Consider the following 21,136-nt stretch of genomic DNA (forward strand, 5'->3'; position numbering starts at 1 on the left):
GGGAGTGAGGAACACTGCCTGGTCTGTGAGCACCGAACCGGGACACAGCAGAACCTGTTTCCAGTTACAGTCCGTTGGCAAAAACTTAATGGTGTGGCCACACTCCATTGCACTAGAGGCTGGAAGATGTGGTCACTAGCAGAGGCGTGCAAGCCCTGCCAAGATGGTGGAGGATTTCATGACTGGAGGAGGCAGAAAGAATGCACGTCAGGATGGCCTGCAGCTCTACTGAGAGGCTCTCCAGCTCTGAGCCCTCCCCGCTCTCTCCCCACTCCTCACCTGCCCCTCCAGACACACCCCCTCTCTGCTCTTCTGGTGGCCAGCACACTCCCTCCTCAGGGCATTTGCACCCCCTACCCGCCCTGCTTTGGAAGCACTGGTGTCTTCTCTCCATTTGAGTTACTCCTCAGAGAGAGCTGCCCTGCCTGACAGGTACCCCCTGCCCCCTCCTCCCTGTACCTCCTCCCCCTGTATTCTGCTTCTCTGTCCTTGTTACTCAGTGCTCTCGACAGCAGAAGGCATATTTATTTCCTTCTCTGTTTGCCACAGGAAAGCAAGATTTGTGAGTACAAGGCCTGTCTTGAGATAGATTTGTGCCGAGCCTTTAAGTCCATGAGCTTCTGCAGTGCTCATTAATTTGGAATATTTTCTCTGGGCTTCTTGCACCCAGTGTGGTTGCCAATAGACCCTGTGGCCCTATCTGACATTCACAGTTGACCCTTTACCTCTCCAGGGTGGCCTCATCTCTCTAGATCCTTGGGTTGCAGCTGGGGTGTGAGTCAGAGGAGAAAGAGTGGGCTGGCAGCCGATCTTCCTAAGGAGGCAACACCATTTCTCAAAGGAGCATGTGACAGTCACACCCCTTTAACATAATAGCCCAATCAAGGGAGAGACCGTGATTCATCTGATTTACCCCCATCAGAAAAATCATCTCCTATCTAAACAATCTTGACTTACAAGATTCTTAATGGCTCAAAAATGCCTTATCAGCTTAAGCCGATCTAAGAAAATAAACATTTCATAACTGTGATCACACAAGCGGTTCCAGAAACAAAATAGCTCAGCCCTGATGGATAGTTCTCACAAATAAACCAGGCAATCACACACTCCAGAAATAACTAGAATTTCGGTGACTTCATAGGGAGCCAAATGGAAGTGCCCTTGCCAAGTGAATGCTAAAGTCATCCCATGGTCAAAATGTGGTCAGGGGCTAGACGTGAGCCAGAAACATTTTTCTCTAGCTAGAGCCACTTTTCAAGTGGAACCTGGTTAACTTGAGCCCTAACTGAAGTGTTATGCTTAGATATTAGGGAAAGAGGACATAACTACAGTGAAATGAACTCATCTGAAGGGTCTGGCTAACACCAAACAGAAGCAGAATGACAGCAGCCAGTGGCAGGCCAGGAAGCAGGGGTGATTCAGTGTGCCCTACAGTGCTGGTCCGTGCCGTCTGGAATCACTGTACCGTATAACCTGGCAGGGTCCTTTGGATTAAAAACAGGCCAGGCCTTGGTCCACGGGACAGAGATTTTCAACATCTGGTTAAACCAGCAGCTGGTTAAAACAAAACCAGTTTCCTGTTATCCATAAAAGGCCAGTAATCAAAAGAAACTCTTTTTCTCAGCATTTTAATTTTTATGATTTCATGGTGATAAGAGAGCCTCACGGGTGGTGCTAGTGGTAAAGATCCCGCCTGCCAATGCAGGAGCCATTAAGAGACCAGGTTTGGGAAGATCCCCTGGAGAAGGGAATGGCAACCCACTCCAGTATTCTTGCCTGAAGAATCCCATGGACAGAGGAGCAGCAGGCTATAATTCATAGGGACGCAAGGAGCTGGACATGACTGAAGCAACTTAGCACACACGTGCGTGCTGATAAGAAGGAACATTTTTTTTCAGGAGAGTGTGCTGCAGCGATTTCTCTGGGACGTGTCTTCTGGGACATTGTGATCTTTTTTCGGATGGACATGACAGTAGCCCAGACAACATCAGTGGGTGCCCAACTTTGCCCACTGGCTCAACTTTGCAGGAAGTGGTGCTTCTGTCAGGGCAGGGCTGCACTCACTCCAGGTTGTTTGGAAGGGGTCATTTTGTTCAGACTGTTCCCATAAATTCGCCTAAAGCATAGGTGGTGATTGTGTTACTCCTCAGATTCCAAATCCTTTCAGTAACTGGCTTGGCAGTTCGTATTACGGGCAGTCAACAGAGAGGGCGAATGCCTGGGAAAGCTGTGCCAAACCCAGGCTCGGGATGCCTCTAGGGCTGTGCCAGAAACCAGCGGCTCCGGCAGGGTGGGGACCTGTGCAAAACCACAGGTCGGCTCCCCAGCTTCAGGACTGGTAGGCACCAGCCGCAAAGTCCCATCTTGGCCTCTCCCAGGGTTTTCCAGAAGGTTCTCAAATTTTCTGCACAAGACAGGCATCATAACCCTGGGGTTTGATGGGGGCAAGTGGAGCTGCCAGCAGCTCCCAGTCAGGGAGTGCCTTCCTCGGTGTTCATGGGTAGGATCAGACCTCACTGAGCTTAGGTCCTCAACAGAAAATATTTTTCATGTGATGTCTTGGAAACTATTTCTCACAGGCAGAGCCTCGCTGAATTTTCAGAGGCCACAAGCAGACATTCTGGAAACCAAAGAAGCTTTTCTGGGACTGTGTGAAAAGGCTGTCAATGCCCTTGCAGCTGGTGGTCTGAAGGTCTTCGCTTTCACTCTTCTTTATTCCTGTTTCTTTCCCCATGAGGCCCCTTCCCCAGGAGGCTCCTTTTATTCCTCAGGGGTAATAGCCGGACGCCAGCCTTCACTCCAGCTTCAAGAGCTTGGAGAGAGGTGAGGAAACGACCTCCTCTGAAGAGGTGGGTGTTTGAAGCTCAGCTGTCTGCTCTTTTGAGGGCAACTGGCTTTTTTTTTTTGGTCACATCATGTGTCTTTTAGGATCTTAGTTTCCTAACCAGGGATGGAATCCAGGCCCTTGGCAGTGAAAGTGCAGACTCCAACCACTGGACCACCAGAGAATTCCCAGCTTTCTATGTTTTGTTCACAGTGCCCATGACCCATCCCCACCCCAAGACTAATATCCAAACTGTCGGGGGACTGGCTATGAGAAAACAGAGGGCAGTCTCTCTCACCAGACTCCTCACACTGGCCTGCAACAGAACTTGCTTCTCTCTCGACATGCCTACAATTATCAGAGCCTCAGAGCAGCTGGCATCAAAGCCTCAAGCTGGAGTCCCCAACACAACTCAACGGTAAGTCAAGCAAATGCTCTAGGATGTGCCATCCAATTCAGTCACCACCAGCCACATGTGCAGGCCAAGTACTTGAGATGTAGCTAGAGGGAACTGAGATGTACTATCAGGATAAAATGCACACAAGACTCTGTAAAACACCCTCTTACAGATTTCATTTTGAGGGGCTCCAAGATCACTGCAGACGGTGACTGCAGCCACAAAAGTAAAAGACGCTTTCTCCTTGGAAGAAAAGCTATGACAAACCTAGACAGTGTATGAAAAAGCAGAGACATTACTTTGCCAACAAAGGTCCATATAGTCAAAGGTATGGTTTTTCCAGTGGTCATGTACAGATGTGAGAGTTGGACCATAAAGAAGGCTGAGCACCGAAGAATGGATCCTTTTGAACTGTGGTGCTAGAGAAGACTCTTGAGAGTCCCTTGGAGGGAGATCAAACCAGTGAGTCCTAAAGGAAATCAACTCTGAATATTCACTGGAAGGACTGACGCTGAAGCTGAAGCTACAATACTTGGGCCACCTGATGCATGTGAAGAGCTGACTCATTGCAAAAGACTCATGCTGGGAAAGATTGAAGGCAGGAGGAGAAGGGGGAGACAGATAATGAGATGGTTGGAAGGCACCACAGACTCAATGGATATGAGTTTGAGCAAGCTCTGGGAGTTGGTGAAGGACAGGGAAGCCTAGTGTGCTGCAGTCTGTGGGTTTGCAAAGAGTCGGACACGACTTAGTGACTGAACAACAAGAACTAATGTTTATATGGATCACATTTTGAAATGATACTATTTTCGATATACTGGGTTAAATAAAACTATTAGTGTCATCTGTTTTTACTTTCTTTTGTGAAGTTGCTGGAACACTTTAAATGACCTATGAGGTCCACATCACATTTCCATAGGACAGCGGTACCCTAGAAACTCAGAAAGAAACTTCAGTGTGGTGTGAGGGTCGATGTTCCTAGAGAAAAGCAGAGTGGAGCTGCACTGAGATGGGTGGGGGGTGGAGGGTGGGGTGGGGGGGGTGTTTATTTCATCAGAGAAGGAGAGAAGGGCTTTTCATTTTGGGAGAAACTGCTTTAACTCACTAGCTGATCAGCGGGACCAGGGTGGCAGGAGTAGCCAGATACTAAGTGGGTTTTACTCAGGTGCCCGTTTAGCTCGTCAGCTTTCCAGTCTGCATTGATACACTAGGGGAAGGAATTGGAAGCCTCTGATGTGATCCATCTCCTGGCCTGTCAGCCCTCCAGGAGGAGAGGGACCTGTGCTTGCCTGGCAAGTCCTTGGTCCAGCCAGCAGCCAGCACAGAGGCATTTTTGTATCTGGGTGAAAAAGTCCAGTAGGAACAACTGCCGCTTCAATGCTGCGGATCTATCCTCTAAGGACTTACTGTCTACTCAGTGTTCTCAAATATCCCATTCAGTTGTTAGAACTACTGCCTGTGTTTCACACAGAAGGAGCCAGAGTCCCCTGGGGGTTAAAAAAGAGGCAGAAAATCACATGGGGTACGAAGAGGAAATCAGGGGTTTGCCTCACCCCCTGCTTCTGTTCCCTGAACCACCACGTTCTTCCTGATTCCAGCCTCTGCTTGGACCTAGGGCTCCACCCCAGGTGCTGGGTCTGGCCCCTTCCAGGGCTGCTGCTGCTGCTGCTGCTGCTGCTAAGTCACTTCAGTCGTGTCCGACTCTGTACTACCCCGTAGCCGGCAGCCCGCCAGGCTCCTCTGTCCCTGGGATTCTCCAGGCAAAAACACTGGAGCGCGTTGCCATTTCCTTCTCCAGTGCATAAAAGTGAAAAGTGAAAGTGGAGTCCCTCAGTCGTGTCTGACTCCTAGAGACCCCATGGCCTGCAGCCTACCAGGCTCCTCAGTCCATGGGATTTTCCAGGCAAGAGTACTGGAGTGGGTTGCCATTGCCTTCTCCGCTCCAGTGCTGGCCACTCCCAATCAATCAGGTACAGCCCGAGTCCCTGCCCAGCACCCAACCTGTGCCTCGGGCTGTGGGATGTAGGAGAAGCATCCACCAGCGGGCTCTCTGAAGGTCTCTGCTGGCTGGGGAGGCGCCACTTGGGTGGGAGGGTTGGCCAGCCGCCCGCGGGGCCTGAGGGCCCTGCCCCTGGCCCAGTCCCCACACGCTGCCTCCCTCGGGGTTTGCATCTGCTCCGAGGGCCTTTGTTGTCCAGGCCTCTGGTTTCTGTTTCACTCGGCAGGTTCTATCTGGCATTTAGATATTATAAATAGCTGCTGCTAGGGTGTGACTTGGGTGGAAACCTGGAGGCTGTACTCCACCCTGAAGGGGAAAAAAGTCTTATTTAATTCATTTTCGGGCTTGGAGGCTTCTAGCTGTTTAGAATGCCAATTAGGTGGCAGCTGCAGGGTTTTTCCTTTCTCTATCCCAAGATGGCCTGTCTGATTTTTCTGGGCCGGTTGACTTAAGCTCTTACAGGAGGATGGGTGGGGCGGGCTTGGCAGGACTCCGGCTGGCTGAGTTTTGCTGACTTTCTGCCTGTGGGTGGGGAGTGGGCACATTTCCACAGAGGAGCCAGCCCTTCCCTGTTTCTTCCATGATTTGGGAGCTTGGGAGAAGAGGAGAGAGGTTTCCCTGAGGGTGGGGAGTGTAGCCAGCCAGTGCCTGAGGAAGCCCCCAGACCAGTGCCCTAACCGATGCCCCCGGAAGAGCTCTAGACCTCCTGGCTCCCACACAACTTGGGTCTCTGCACCAGGAACCCGGCACCCGGCACTGACCGTGCTGCTGTGTAGAGCACATCCACTCTGAAGTGCTGCTTCCTCATCGGTGAAGTGCGGGTTACAGCGCCCACCCAGGATTCTGGGGAGGGTGGTGTGGCCCAACACACAGGCAGCGCTTGGCACAGTGCGTGGCACACAGTGAGGGCCCGCAGATGCCAGCTTTCATATTAGACTGAAACACAAAGCCAGATAACATGCAAAGAACCGTTTCTGAAGTTTCAATGCACCTTACAGGAAGACCAAAGAAATTGCAAGGCTTCCAATTACCAGCTGAATGTTGCTACCTAAAACGATATTTAAAAATGAAAGTACCACATAATAAAATACAAAATATTTACTAATACATAACAGAAAGATCATGACAAGATGAAATGACAGTGAAAAAGCAAAGCAAGTGAGTATGTCAGCAGACAAAAGCAAGAAACATCCAAACACGCATGCTCCAGGAGTCATCACCACTATTAGAATCCTTGGTGTGGGACCTTTTGGCTCCTTCTCTATGTATGTGATGATTTGCATTTGTGTGTGTGTGTGTGTGTCTGGGTAGATGGGGACTGAAGCTCTGACGTAGTTAGTGAAAAGAGTAAATGAGTAAGTAACACTTCTCTGTGGACATGCCCAGGGCTCTTAACAGTCTCAGCCCTGTCAGCAGTGGTGACGGCGAGGTTTCCTTAAGGGTCCTCTCTGTGGATTTTTCTCCAGAAAAAGCCAACTGATGGTCCTGTGCAGTTCCTTTGGCCAAGAGACTCTTACCTTTTTGGGACTGCTCAAGAAGAACAGGAAAATTCTAAAGGAGGGCTCAGATTCTGCTGTTTGGCAAGAGGAACTTGAAGTCATTAGAATTAGGGCAAAGATGCGAATATGATGTCATTATTGAACAAATACTGAGTCATCTGTTCACTTCATAAGTAGCTTTGGTTGTGTGATTAATTAGGATGAAAATGTATTGTTCATTTTAAATTAAAACTAGAGTTCATTCCAGAACCTATTGAACTGTATAGTAAGAGGGTAAGACGTGAAGCAGTTCTCCCATTGTCTTCAGATTTGATCAGTTGTGAGACACTATAGGTGTTCAAAGATGGCTGGTTGCCTTTCTCCCCTCTGACCTGCATCCTTCCCTAGCGTGATGGAGGAGGAAAGGAATATGCAGCCCACCTAATGCAGCATCTTAGGTACCCCACTGAGTGAACAATTCAAACCCTATGCATTCCAGGAAAATATGACTATAGAAACTTTGGGGCTTTCTAGGTAATAACACTGGATGCCTTCAGTTCAGTTCAGTTCAGTTCAGTCGCTCAGTCGTGTCTGACTCTTTGTGACCCCATGAATTGCAGCATGCCAGGCCTCCCTGTCCATCACCAACTCCCGGTGTTCACTTAGACTCACGTCCATTGAGTCGGTGATGCCATCCAGCCATCTCATCCTCGTCGTCCCCTTCTCCTCCTGCCCCCAATCCCTCCCAGCATCAGAGTCTTTTCCAATGAGTCAACTCTTCTCATGAGGTGGCCAAAGTACTGGAGTTTCAGCTTTAGCATCATTCCTTCCAAAGAAATCCCAGGGCTGATCTCCTTCAGAATGGACTGGTTGGATCTCCTTGCAGTCCAAGGGACTCTCAAGAGTCTTCTCCAACACCACAGCTCAAAAGCATCAATTCTTCGGCACTCACCTTTCTTCACAGTCCAACTCTCACATCCATACATGACTACTAGAAATACCATAGCCTTGACTAGATGGACCTTTGTTGGCAAAGTAATGTCTCTGCTTTTGAATATGCTGTCTAGGTTGGTCATAACTTTTCTTCCAAGGAGTAAGCGTCTTTTAATTTCATGGCTGCAGTCACCATCTGTAGTGATTTTGGAGCCCAGAAAAATAAAGTCTGACACTGTTTCCACTGTTTCCCCATCTATTTCCCATGAAGTGATGGGACCAGATGCCATGATCTTAGTTTTCTGAATGTTGAGCTTTAAGCCAACTTTTTCACTCTCCTCTTTCACTTTCATCAAGAGGCTTTTGAGTTCCTCTTCACTTACTGCCATAAGGGTGGTGTCATCTGCATATCTGAGGTTATTGATATTTCTCCTGGCAATCTTGATTCCAGCTTGTGCTTCTTCCAGCCCAGCGTTTCTCCGCTGGAGAAGGGAATGGCAAACCACTTCAGTATTCTTGCCTTGAGAACCCCATGAACAGTATAAAAAGGCAAAATGATAGGATACTGGATGCCTTAGGGAGCTCAATTGTACGTTATGTTACCTCTAAGCTCCATGCCTGTGAGTCAGGCTTCTTGGAGAATGTCAGATGAGAGAAGCTTACTGGCTGGCAGGTAATGTAGACATCCCTTTCTTCAGATAGGTCCTTGCCTTGGGTCCTCCACGGCTTATCAAAGTGTTCAGGAGTCTAGCGTCTCTTCTCTCTTCTTCCCTTTCCCTAACTGGAGAGAGCCTCACCATCTCCCAGAACACCACTTAATGCACCCTTCTTCTTGTCTGAATCTTCATTATCAGATGTCAAGATGTTTCATATGGAGACATCAATGCCACTTTTCAGAGAAGTAGTGGCTTAAAACATGAAGATAGAGAAGAATATGAAATAGCTGTAGATAAACACCTTGGTTTCATTCATTCATTCATTGTTTGCCTAGAGAAACACTTCTTAAACCTACATTCTTCATTGTTTCCACCTTGTTTGTTTTGTTGTTTTTTGGCTGTACTGGGTTGTGGTGCTTGGGCTTAGTTGACTTGCAGCATGTGGGATCTTAGTTCCCTAAACAGGGATCGAACCTGTATCCCTTGCACTGGAAGGCAATTCTTAACCACTGGACCACCAGGGAAGTCTCACAACCACCTTTTTCAAGCCACCATCCACTTGGACAGGTGCAAGAGTTTCTTAAATTTTTTTTTTTGCTTTCATTCTTGACTTTCTCCCACCATTCTCATTAAGGTGATCTAAACAACAGTAAGTGAAGTGAAGTGAAGTCGCTCAGTCGTATCTGACTCTTTGTGACCCTGTGGACTGTAGCCCACCGGGCTCCTCCCTCCATGGGATTCTCCAGGCAAGAGTACTGGAGTGGGTTGCCATTTCCTTCTCCAGGGCATCTTCCCAAACCAGTGATCGAACCCGGGTCTCCCACATTGCAGGCAGATGCTTTAACCTCTGAGCCACCAAGGAAGCCCCAAACAACAGTAAACCGCCCCTCAAATCTGATCTTGTCTCTTGGCCCTCGAGCTGAAATTCACTGACTGCCTTTCCCTTTCATCTGTTACTTGGGGGATGAACACTAAACCCTTCAAGGCTATGGCTGCTGCCTGCCCCCAGTGTCAACAGTCCCTCCCTTTCTGTCCTGCAGTGACGCTGGCTATCTTTCAGATCCTCAAATCCACAGCAGTCACCCTTCTTCCCTTCTGAGGCTTTGCCTGGGCTGTCTCCTCCCTTCCCTCCTCACCTCAAATTAACTCATTTACTTTGGATTACAGCTCAAACATCACTTCCTCAAAAAGGCTTTCACAGCCTCCAGCCTTGAACAACTTCCTTGCAATATGTTCTCTTAACACTTGGTAATTGTCTTTCATATCACTTATCCGAGTGATGCTTACATTTTTTTTTCTGGGTAGTTGTTTGTATTCACGAACACTAGTCTGTCTCCCCCTCAGATGACTCATTGCATGAGAGTAGGGGCTGTGCCTGTTTTGCTCACCAATCTATTCTCAGAGCCTAGCACAGAGCCTAACACAAAGTGCGGGATAAATATCTGTCAAATACTTGTATGAATTTGTGGACTGGGCTCCCAGGAGTTTATCATCAGCTAAGAGACAAAAAGATTCTTCAATGCCATCTTCAAATGTCATCTTCATCTTGAAGTTTCCCTGTCCAATCCTTTTCTCTTCTCCACTCTGGGCAGAATCAATCTCTTCCAGTACACGCCCCAGTGCGCTCTGTGTCCTTAGTAATCTCTTCTTGGGCTTGGAGACTTTCCTGTAGCTCAAACGGTAAAGAATATGCCCGTGAGGAAGGAGACCAGGGTTCGATCCCTGGGTTGGGAAGTTTCTCTGGAGGAGGGAGTGGCAATCCACTCCAGTATTCTTGCCTGGAGAATTCCACAGACAGAGAAGCCTGGCAGGCTACAGTGCATGGGGTCACACAGAGTCGGACACAACTGAGTGACTAACACATTATGTCTTAAAAAAATAATCAATTTATTTGTATTGAAGTATAATTGATCGACAACGTTGTGTTAGTTTCACATGTATCTCCTTGGGCTTTTGGAAGAAGACTGGTCTCACCTCATCCACCCCTTTCAACAGGACAGTGCCACCTGGAAGCCTGTATCCATTTCTCGGGGATGCTGTAACCAAATACTGCAAACCAGAAGTCTGAAAGCAAGGTGTCAGCAGGGCCATGCTCCCTCTGAAACATGTGGAAGAGAATCCTTTCTTGCCTCTTCTAGCTGGTGTTTCCCGACTGTCCCCTCCACCTGCCCCACCCCTCTCAGCTGCCTGGGAAAGTCCTGCTGATCCTTCCAGTTCCATGGTGTTCTCTTCAGTGCAGCTGATCTGACCTATCACCAAAGAGAGTCAGTTCCTCCCTCCTGTGCTCCTGCTGAACCTTGCCTATAATGCCGACATTGTCCTTGTCACCTGTTATCACAATGTTTTCATATCCACTGAATCACAGAATAGTAGATGGTAGCTGCCTTGAGGGCAGGGACTGTGTATCATTCCATTTTTAAGGTCATATCTCTAGCACCCACAGGGTGGTTGGTATGAAAAAGGTAGCCAACTCAATAAGTGATGAATTAATGAATAAATGAGTGGTGAACTGACTAAATGGAATCTGTGCAGGTTGTCAGTAGAGGGTGATGGAGGAAGGCCTCAAGGACCATGAAAAACTGTGTAGCAGGACTCTACGGTTTGAAGACATCAGGAGTCAGTGATCACAATGTAAGCTTGAGTGGAGTTCACAGTAATATTGGCCTGTATAATGTACATTACTGGGCTTGAGGGAGTGAAAGGATTATAGAAAGTAAAGCTATCATTTGTGCAATGAAGTTTAAAAAGAAGTCTCCAGATTACTTTTAATTCAGTGAATGCACAAGAGAATAAAAGTGGGTCCTCTTAGTGGGAAGTGGTTATCTAGAAAAATAACTTGTACAGCCAGCATGGCTATTAACACCATGTTGTAATGATCAGTGTTTTAATGGCAACACTGGAAAAGCATGAAACAGTTTGTGAACAAAATGTAACTCTCCTATCTATCTATCTATCATTTATCTACACACCTAATCTATCATCTATCTACTCCAGAAGATTAGGAAGGGCAGATCTGAGTTTTATGGGGTTCCCTATTATCTCTTAAAATTTTTTTTGATAGCAACAGAAGCCTTCTACACCCAGTGATGACTTGGACAACTTAAGGAAATTACTGTCACAGTCAGGTAATTAAAAAAGTCCCTTGAGCTGCAAAAAGTAGGCTCACTTCAGATTTTAGCATTCCAAGTCCCAAGTAACCATTAAAACTCTGCAGCTGAGCCTTTAGCCTCCCCTCTTCCCATGACTCCGACCGGCCTGGTCCTGGAAACCTGCCCTGGGAAAAGGGGCATGGTCCTTTTCCTCTCCTCTCCCTTGGCCCACCTCCTCCCCTTGCTAGCTGCTGTTTCCCTGCATGCCTGGAGTGAAGCCCAGAAAGGGGAGAGGTAAGGGAATAAGAGTGTTCTCACGTGGCTGGGTGGCCGAAGCCCTCTGGGCCGGCAGCTGGCCTCCACGGGGTGGCCTGGCAGATGATGAAAGCCGGGCCTGGCACGGGCTCTGCAGAGGCCTCCAGCTGGGCCCCTGTCTCCTGTGGCTCCCTTGATCCAGGCTGAAGTTCTCCAGCTCTCTGGGTGGTCTCACGTGACTCCTGCCCCAGTTCCTGGGCTGCCAAAGGTGTAACGGCAAGCCCCTATCTTCTGGGCTCTGTCCGTGCCTTCGGGCCCAAGACCAAGCCACACTAGCTTTCCCACAGGCCCTCATCTGGTCTTGGGACACTCCCCTTGCTCTGTACCAAAGTAACATCCATTGCTAACATTTAAATATCCCTTCCAATGTCCTTGCACTGAAGTCCTATGTATTTTACATTTATTATCTCAATTAATGCTCACAACCACTGATGAGGTGGGTAGAGCTGGCAGACCCCATCCATGGGTATTTATTTAAAACTTCTGTCTGAAGTTCTGTCGTCACAAAACATGGCAGGAACATTTAATTTCATGATTGGTTTTGACTTCAGACATAGGAATCGAGAGATTGAAGCTGTATCTTATTAACAGTTTGACCGTGAATGCACCATCAAGCTTACAGTAAGCTAGGCATAACTCTGGAATGGACTCATGCACACCAGGATTCCCTCTTACACTAAAATTCTGTGACTTAAGACATAATTCTCAAATAAAGAATTACATAGATGTTTGGGGGTGGGTAGGGTAAATCTTTACCTAGTAGACCTTATACTAGTAGATAGTATCTCCATTTTACAGATGAATAAACCAAAGCACAGAAAGGTTAAGCAACACAGCTAGAAAGTGTGAAAGCTGGCACTTAGCCCCGTGTTGGCTGGTTCCAAAGCTTAGTTTCCCTCCCCGTCCTTCAGATCCATTCAGCAATTCACTCTTGTGAATAGGCTAATAGTAGTATGGCTTCCCTTGTGGCTCAGATGGTAAGGAATCCCCCTGCAATTCAGGAGACCCATGTTTGATCCCTGGGTTGGGAAGATCCCCTGGAAGAGGCAATAGCTATCCTCTCCAGAATTCTCGCCTGCAGAATTCCATGGACCAAGGATACAGTCCACGGGGCTGCAAAGAGTCAGACACAGCTGAGAGACTAACACTTTCACTCAAATGGTAGTACCAGATGTCCACAGATTAAAAAAAGTTTCCCGCCCCTTCTCCTCTGTCAGTCGTTCTACATTTGCCTCTCTTTGATGTCTTCCCGTGATGGTGGGAACTCTAGCGCTGGGTATTGTCATTGGGCACAAATCAGTCAGCATTCATCAGGCACGCTGGGCACATCAGAGGGAGCCCTGAACTAGAAAGAGGTTTGGTCTCCATGGGTTAGTGCATGGTCGTGACCTTGGTCTTCCCCTCTGTAATGCGACAAGGATGGATGGTCTCCAAATTTCCTTAAAAGTCTGAAATCTACAATCTGTGGTTCTATCTTTCTTTGGCTCACTATCTGACCTCTGGCACTTCTGGCCTGCCTTTAGCAGGAGGCCAAGAAGAATGGTCGCATGGAGGGGCATCAAGCGGTTTCAATGGATTCAGAGATGCAAAAGGAAAAGGTGAAAACGAGTCAGATGCTGAGGGTCTCCTGTTGGTCCTAGTATTAAAGGCTCAAATGTCAGATGCAAATGAAACACGATTCAAGGGTAAGAGTGGGGATGAAGAAGCTTTCAGATTTGGAGAGTGAACTTGAATCCAACTGACTGATTGGTAAAATGACCCCAACCTGGAATCCCAGTAGGATGGCCTCCAAGAGCTGAACAGGTGGATTTACTCCAGTGCCCATGAACTTCTGCCAGTCGTGGGGCAACAGGCATCCCCTAAAAGAGAGAGATTGAGCAAGAAGAAGTATTTGAGAACACATGAATGAATAAGTGAGGGGTATGGCAATAATCCTCCTTGGAATGTCTTGAGCGTCCTCAGCTCTCTGGAAGGATCTTCATATCAGTGCTCCATGTTGAATTGGTCATGGCTGCAACAGGCAGGAAGCCTTTGCTTCTGGCTGTCTGCTAAAATCAAACTTTCCCTTCTTCCTGAGTTGACAATGGTTTCCCTTCTGGAAATCATGTGCACATAGTTGATACAGGATCAGTTCTGGGCTAAGAAAATGGCAGCCAGGACACATTTGGTCCTATGATAAGCTGTGACAGAAAAAAAACAACAACAGGGACTTTAAGACTTTAAGTTGTAAGCAGGGCAGGCCTTTGCCGAATGGAGGATGCCCCGTGCTCTTTTGCTTTCTCAACAAACTTAGGACACTGAATGCCTTGACTTGCGTTGCTGAGCAGATGTTCTCTCTGTCGCTGATCTATCAGCTTCTTGCTTACTCTGTCAAGGGGGTGGCGCAAAAATAGAAGCTGCAAGGGAGGAGCCAGCAGTGACAGGGAAGGAAACGGAGCCTCTGAGAGATCAGGAGCTGAGGGACAATGACCCAGAGTTCAGCGGAAAGGGGCTTCTGAGGGAGCAGCTTTACATCCTATTCAGCTCACTTTTAACAAGGGAGAAAATTTGTGCAGCCACAGATCATTTGCGTTTCCAAGAGCAAAAGCCACACTGAGTTGAAGATACACTTTGCGCTGGAGAGGCAGTCCCCGTACTCATGCCCCAGATATGTCTGTCCTACCCAAGGGAAGTTGTCCAAAAAGTTCATGAACTTTTCAACGACATGGGTCCCTTGATGCCAGGACTTCTCTCTCTCTCTCTCCTTCCTATTTCCCCTTCCAGACCAGCTGCGTGTCTGTCACTTCAACTCAGGGCAGCCATCTGGAACCTTCCATACTAGATAAAATCTCCACCTCAAATTAAAAGTGGTCCTTTCCTACTTACTCAGAGTCCTGGTTTCAGGATGGCTGAGGAAGATCGTTCAATGGCAGTGTGATGTGAAGATTTCCTGAGGATTTCAATTACCCCGTCCCCTCTACCCTTCATGATAAAGGTTAATCATGGGGAAACGAAAACACACTGTCTGATGAGAAGTGAGGGATGGGTCAGACGGCACCCGCAGAGGCTGGCTGAGATTTCAATTTCTTACTGTAATGAAAACTGCATTTCCATTAACGGCTGCTGTAGAAATTATTTACCGAGAGTCACCTGTGATAGCATCACCCAGCAGATCATGTGGTGAGGACTGGCTCATCTAAGGATGGCAGCAGGGGCATCTACTCATTATTAAATTCCACACAGTCCCAGGGATGCTGCAAATGAGCAAAGGTGGCACTTTGGTGTGAGTGAAACTGGAGGTCCCAGGACATAATATGGTGATTTTAAAATGTATCCTTCTCCTACCCTTTTCCTGTGACCTTTCCCCGTCTGATTTGAACTCCTGATTTTATGCATGTGTTCCACAGGACTCAAGATATAGGTCAATATTAATACATAGAAAGCAGTGCTAGGTTCAAAATACCTACTAGGTATCATACTAGTGTACCTCATACAGGGTCCGTCTTGTCAAAGGTATGGTTTTTCCAGTGGTCATGCATGGATGTGAGAGTTGGACTATAAAGAAAGCTGAGCACCAAAGAATTGATGCTTTTGAACTATGGTGTTGGAGAAGACCCTTGAGAGTCCCTTGGACTGCAAGGAGATCCAACCAGTCCATCCTAAAGGGAACCAGTCCTGAATATTCATTGGAAGGACTGATGCTGAAGCTGAAGCTCCAATACTATGGCCACCTGATGTGAAGAACAAACTCATTGGAAAAGACCCTGATGCTGGGAAAGATTGAAGACGGGAGGAGAAAGGGACGACAGAGGATGAGATGGTTGGATGGCATCACTGACACGATGGACATGAGTTTGAGTAAGCTCCAGGAGTTGATGATGGACAGGGAAGCCTGGTGTGCTGCAGTTCATGGGATCACAAAGAGTCGGACATGACTGAGCGACTGAACTGAACTGATCCCTCATATGTTCAATAACCCTGGAGACTGACCTCCAGCATCCATTCTTCTCTTCTTCCTTAATAATAAAATTGCACTTTTTTTTTTTTTTGGTAGCTAGGTACATGACTTCCTTCAGTAAGTACATAGCCCAGTTTTTCTTGCGTGTTTTTCTGTGCATGCCCATGTGGTCAATGGGATATAAGCAGAAGTGCTGTGTACAAGTTTCAGGAAGCATCCCTAACAGGGACAAACATGCCTTTTTCTGCCTCTTCCCTTCTATGCTGACTGGAATATGGACATGATTGCTGGATGTGAGCAACCATTTTAGATCAAGAGGTTGACATTGTTGACAATGATAAAGTACCATGAAGAAGCTGCAGTCCCTGAAAATTGTGAGAGAGAATTTTGTGTTTTTTGGTCATCTGCGGCTGAACCTATCCTACCAGAAACACACTGCAAAAAGGTAGTAGAATGAGGTGTTGGAAGGCTTGGGCTTGAGGATCAGACATCCCTGGTTAAAATCTTGTCTGTTTTACATTTGCCAGCCTTATAACCTTATGCAAGTTACTTCACTGCTGTGTCTGAATTTTCATTTGTAAAATCAGTATAAGTAAAACCTCAATGGATTTAGGGGAGCAAGTTAAACTATATAATATACTTAAAATTTTTAGCATCATGCCTGGCACAAGATAAGTGCATAAAAAATGGTAGATATAGTTATTCTCATATTACAGATGAGGAAAATCTCATCAGACCTCAGAGAACAAACCTCAGAGAAGTAATTTCCCCAAGACTGTGCAGATAAATAATTTAGAGAATTAGATGCAGAAGCCCCTGGGGCTTGTAATTCTTCCTTGACATTAACCATTGTCGATATCTAGATGAAAAACAGGGAAAAAGTGAACTCTTCTTGCTTGCTAGTTAGCACATCTACATACAGACATACACACACGCAGCTCAGCTATTTCTCTGAAAAGAGAATTATTATTCTCACAAATGAATCTGCTGAAATGGGAATGTTTATGTATTTGAACCACCATATGCCAATATCAGAAATTCAGTACAAAGTTTCCAGCAGGCTAGGTTGCTGTCTTCTCACTCTGCCAGGTCACCAACTGGCGATCTGTGACTTTAGCACATTTTGTCTCTCCTTGCACATGTAGCTCACATTTTTTTTTTTTTTTGTAGCTCACTTTTTAATTTGCAGATGAATTGAACTCCGAGATCTCAGTCCTCAGTGTTCCAAGCCTGTACCAATGGTGTCCTTCTCCCCATGACTTTCCATGAGACCAGGGCTGAGGTTGGATAGGACTGTTATATAGCAGCTATGGGCTCATCATGACAAGGATGGGTTCAGTGGTTTGTCAATTGAGGTGGACGATTTAAGGAGGCTGTGAGCAGCATAAAGGCAGTGGCTGTCTGTTTAGTTCAACAATGCGTCCTCACCCATTTAGGCCCAGTCGTTATGTAGTGCACGATCTTTGAATCTATGGGAGCTCCAGGATCACCACCAACAAACAGCCTTGAATGAATCTGTAACCTGGCAGGACCCTAATGGGCCTTCCCGGAACAAACCCCTCCCCTATATCCTCTGCTGTAGCTCCTCTCTGAAGAAGCTGCTGCTACTGCTAAGTCATTTCAGTCATGTCCAACTCTGTGCGACCCCATAGACAGCAGCCCACCAGGCTCCCCCGTCCCTGGGATTCTCCAGGCAAGAATACCGGAGTGGGTTGCCATTTCCTTCTCCAATGCATGAAAATGAAAAGTGAAAGTGAAGTCGCTTAGTCGTGTCCGACCCTCAGCGACCCCATGGACTGCAGCCTTCCAGGCTCCTCCATCCATGGGATTTTCCAGGCAAGAGTACTGGAGTGGGGTGCCATTGCCTTCTCCGCTCTGAAGAAGCTAGATAATAGTATTTGATGCATATTTCCTGCGTTGTTTTACAGATGTGAAAATTAACTGCAAGATGAGATGGTTGGATGGCATCACCGACTCAATGGACATGAGTTTAAGCAAGCTCTGGGAGTTAGTGATGGACAAGGAAGCCTAGTATGCTGCAGTCATGGGGTTGCAAACAGTTGGACGTGACTGAGTGACTGAACTGAACTGAACTACTTGATGATCAAATGTGAGCACATAGACCCCAAGCCTACAAGTGCCTAAGAAGTGACAACGTTAATCCCTGTGACACTGCTTCATTACCATACCATCAACCAATCAGAGAATTGTGCATGAGCTGACTGCATACCCTGGGTCTCTCCTCCCTCAATTGGCCTTTAAAAAATGCTTTGCTGAAACCCATTGGGGAGTTGGGTGTTTTCAGCACTAGCTGTCCTGAATTCCTTGCTTGGTGCCCTGTAACAAATGTTGCGCTTTCTTTCACCACAACCTGGTGTCAGTAGATTGGCTTTAAGGTGCATAGATGAGTGGATTCCAGTTTGGTTTGGTAATAAATTAAGTCCAGGTTCGATGCACGATGCTGGATGCTTGGGGCTGGTGCACTGGGACGGCCCAGAGGGAGGGTATGGGGAGGGAGGAGGGAGGAGGGTTCGGGATGGGGAACACATGTATACCTGTGGCGGATTCATTTTGATATTTGGCAAAACTAATACAATTATGTAAAGTTTAAAAATAAAATAAAATTAGAAAAAAAAAAAAAGCCACTGAATTGATATAGGATTCCCCATCAGGGCCCAGGTATGGGGGGCACTTCCCCAGATTTGTGCACCACACCCCCCCAACCCCTGACACCCAATCCCACCATTTAAAAAATACTTATTTATTTGGCTGCACTGGGTCTCAGTTGCAATACCTGAGATCTTCGATCTTCATTGTGGCATGTGGGATCAAACTCAGGCCCTCTGCATTGACAGCAAAGGAGTCTTATCCACTGGACCACCAGGAAGTTCCAATCCCACCATTCTAATAGCACTCCTTCTTCCTTATAGAGAATTTCCTGCCATGGACTGTTTTTTGAAGTGTGTGGTGGTGGAGGATTGTTGGATGCTTGGAAACAGGGGGCCAGATTCTCTGGGAACTTTGAGCAATGGCTGCGAGGTTGGGGGAGCCATTCATCACGGGACCTGGGTGGTAGCGGGACTACACAGCCCTACTCTGAGTTTTGCAGGGTTTCTTCTGTCTATTTTTCCACCCTGGACTTCTGACCCCCATGGATTCCAATGTGCCATAAAGTCTTTGAACAATTCCCAGCTCCTTCGTTTCTTAAGATAGTTTGCAAACAAAATTGCAAGAGGGATTTCACTGATAATCTTTGTCTTCACTGATAGGCTTAAGATTATTTGGTAAATTTCCAAATAGCCATTTAGGAGCAGCAGAGAGATGTTGTACAGTCAAGGTCAGTATTTTTCAATTTGAAATATGGAGACTGAAGTCATTGGAGAAGGTGAGAGTGACTGTTTCTGAAATGATGATTAGGATCAAGTGTTTGGCACTGGAAAAGTTGGAGAGAAGGGAGTTGAAGGTTGGATCCATGGCTAAATATGGTGCCAACACCAAGTTTTACAGTTGCTGATGCATTTTTCTCATCAGCAAAGAATGTACGTTGGCAGATTTCTCTCTGGCCCTCGCAGCATGGTTATTGCTCTGCAGCTTCTTCAAATGCAGTGATGATTCTGGGTCATTTTTTCAATTTTGAAATTGTGGGTGTGGCCATGGCTGTTTCCAGATGGAGAATAGTGGAACCCTGAACAGAGTTGAAACGTTATCAGCCATGATTTCTCTGATCCAGCTGAATTAAGAAAGCAGGTCCTTGGGGGTTTTCCACACTCATGAAAGGAATCAGGCTTTCATTCTACACTATGTATGATCTTCTCCAACAAGAATGCATATTCATTGTTTGCATTACACCAGAAGATATTCCTATTGTGTTTTATGGTTTGTTTGTTTTTTTTGGTCTTTGAATCATTTTTGCTGGAGAAGACTCTTGAGAGTCCTTTGGACAGCAAGATCGAACCAGTCAATCCTAAAGGAAGTCAACCCTGAATATTCATTGGAAGGACTAATGCTGAAGCTCCAAAACTTTGGCCACCTTATGTGAACAGCAAACTCATTGGAAAAGACCCTGATACTGGGAAAGATTGAGGGAAGGAGGAGAAGGAGGTGACAAAGGATGAGATAGATGGATGGCATCACTGACTCAATGGACATGAGTTTGAGCAAGCTCCAGGAGATAGTGAAGGACAGGGAAGCCTGGCATGCTGCAGTCCACAGGGTTGCAAATAGTGGGACACAACTTAGCAACTGAGCAACAACAACAATACCATGAATATAATGATTGCTTCATAAGCCAACATTAGTAGTATAATTTCTGTTGGAGTCATTAGCCTCCTTCTTCTTCATCTTTTGCTAAACTCATTGAAGAAAAAAAAGACAAAGGAGAAAGGCAGATGGAGACCAAACTATCATCTTTCTGACTGATAAAGCTGACATGGGAGAAGGTAGAATACATCTGTGGGCAAACGGATCTCCTAATTGTGGGGCCAAATATTGGCAGGACTGCCCATCTGGCCACAGGCAGAGCTGGACCACCACTGGCCTCCGCATAGGGTGGGGTGAGTGAAGATTTCCTGCTCTGCTTCCCGTGGGATGGAAAGCCATCTAGAGCATGTCTTTTTTGCTATTTCCTAAAAGGAAGAAGAGATAGGAAGGGGCCAGGCCTTCAGGCTCAGTTTTTCCCTGCAGGTTCACCAATCAGGGAAGTCCCTCCACTTCCTGGGAGGAGTGAGTGGGGGCTGCAGGAAGACCGCTGTGCTAAGGGGGCACCCACCACAGGGACAGGAGCACCTTGTCTCCAACAGTCTTCAATGCTAAAGGCTAGTACAGTCGGCATTTTCTACTCATCATCTTTAGTTTCTATTCTTCTCACCTCTGCACTGCCCCTTGATCACCCTAATTTGAGCAAGAGAGAAAAACTATATTGTAAACAGAGCACTGAACTGGGTGTCAGGAGCCCTGGATCCTGGTTGGGGTGCATGGGTGAGGCACATTGGCTCTCCAGGGCTGGATTTCCTGGAGTCTTTTTTTGTCCGCAGTCTGAGGTGTAGGAGATGTTGCCCTTTGTTAGGCAAGTCCTCTGATCTGGTTCCTATGACTCCCCTGGGAAACTTGCCTCTTCTCAACATTCAACTTCTTTTTTCTCAATTTGGTTCCTTCCGTTGGCTTTTTGACGTAAGGTCTTTCCTACTTAAACACAATATCCTCCATTGTCTTACCCTCTTCCAGTAGCTTCCCTATCTCTGTGCCTTCTTCTTTGTTTTAGTACGTTGTTAGAATGTACCACCTCCCCTCATCCACCCTTCAAAGCAGCCCGGCTTTTGACCGTCACAAGTGGCCAGTGATATCACACAGCTCAACCCCGTGGACACTTCTGTCCTGTTGTATCTGATTTCTCACCATCGCTGCTTTTCAGAAATCTCATTTCTCTTGGTTTTCCTGACACAATACTTTCTGGGTTATCTGCCTTTGAAGGCTTATTTTCTTCTCATCAGCTGGGTCCTGGAATTCTGT

Source organism: Bos indicus x Bos taurus, chromosome 6, assembly GCF_003369695.1.
Source record: "Bos indicus x Bos taurus breed Angus x Brahman F1 hybrid chromosome 6, Bos_hybrid_MaternalHap_v2.0, whole genome shotgun sequence".
NCBI classification, from domain to species: domain Eukaryota; kingdom Metazoa; phylum Chordata; class Mammalia; order Artiodactyla; family Bovidae; genus Bos; species Bos indicus x Bos taurus.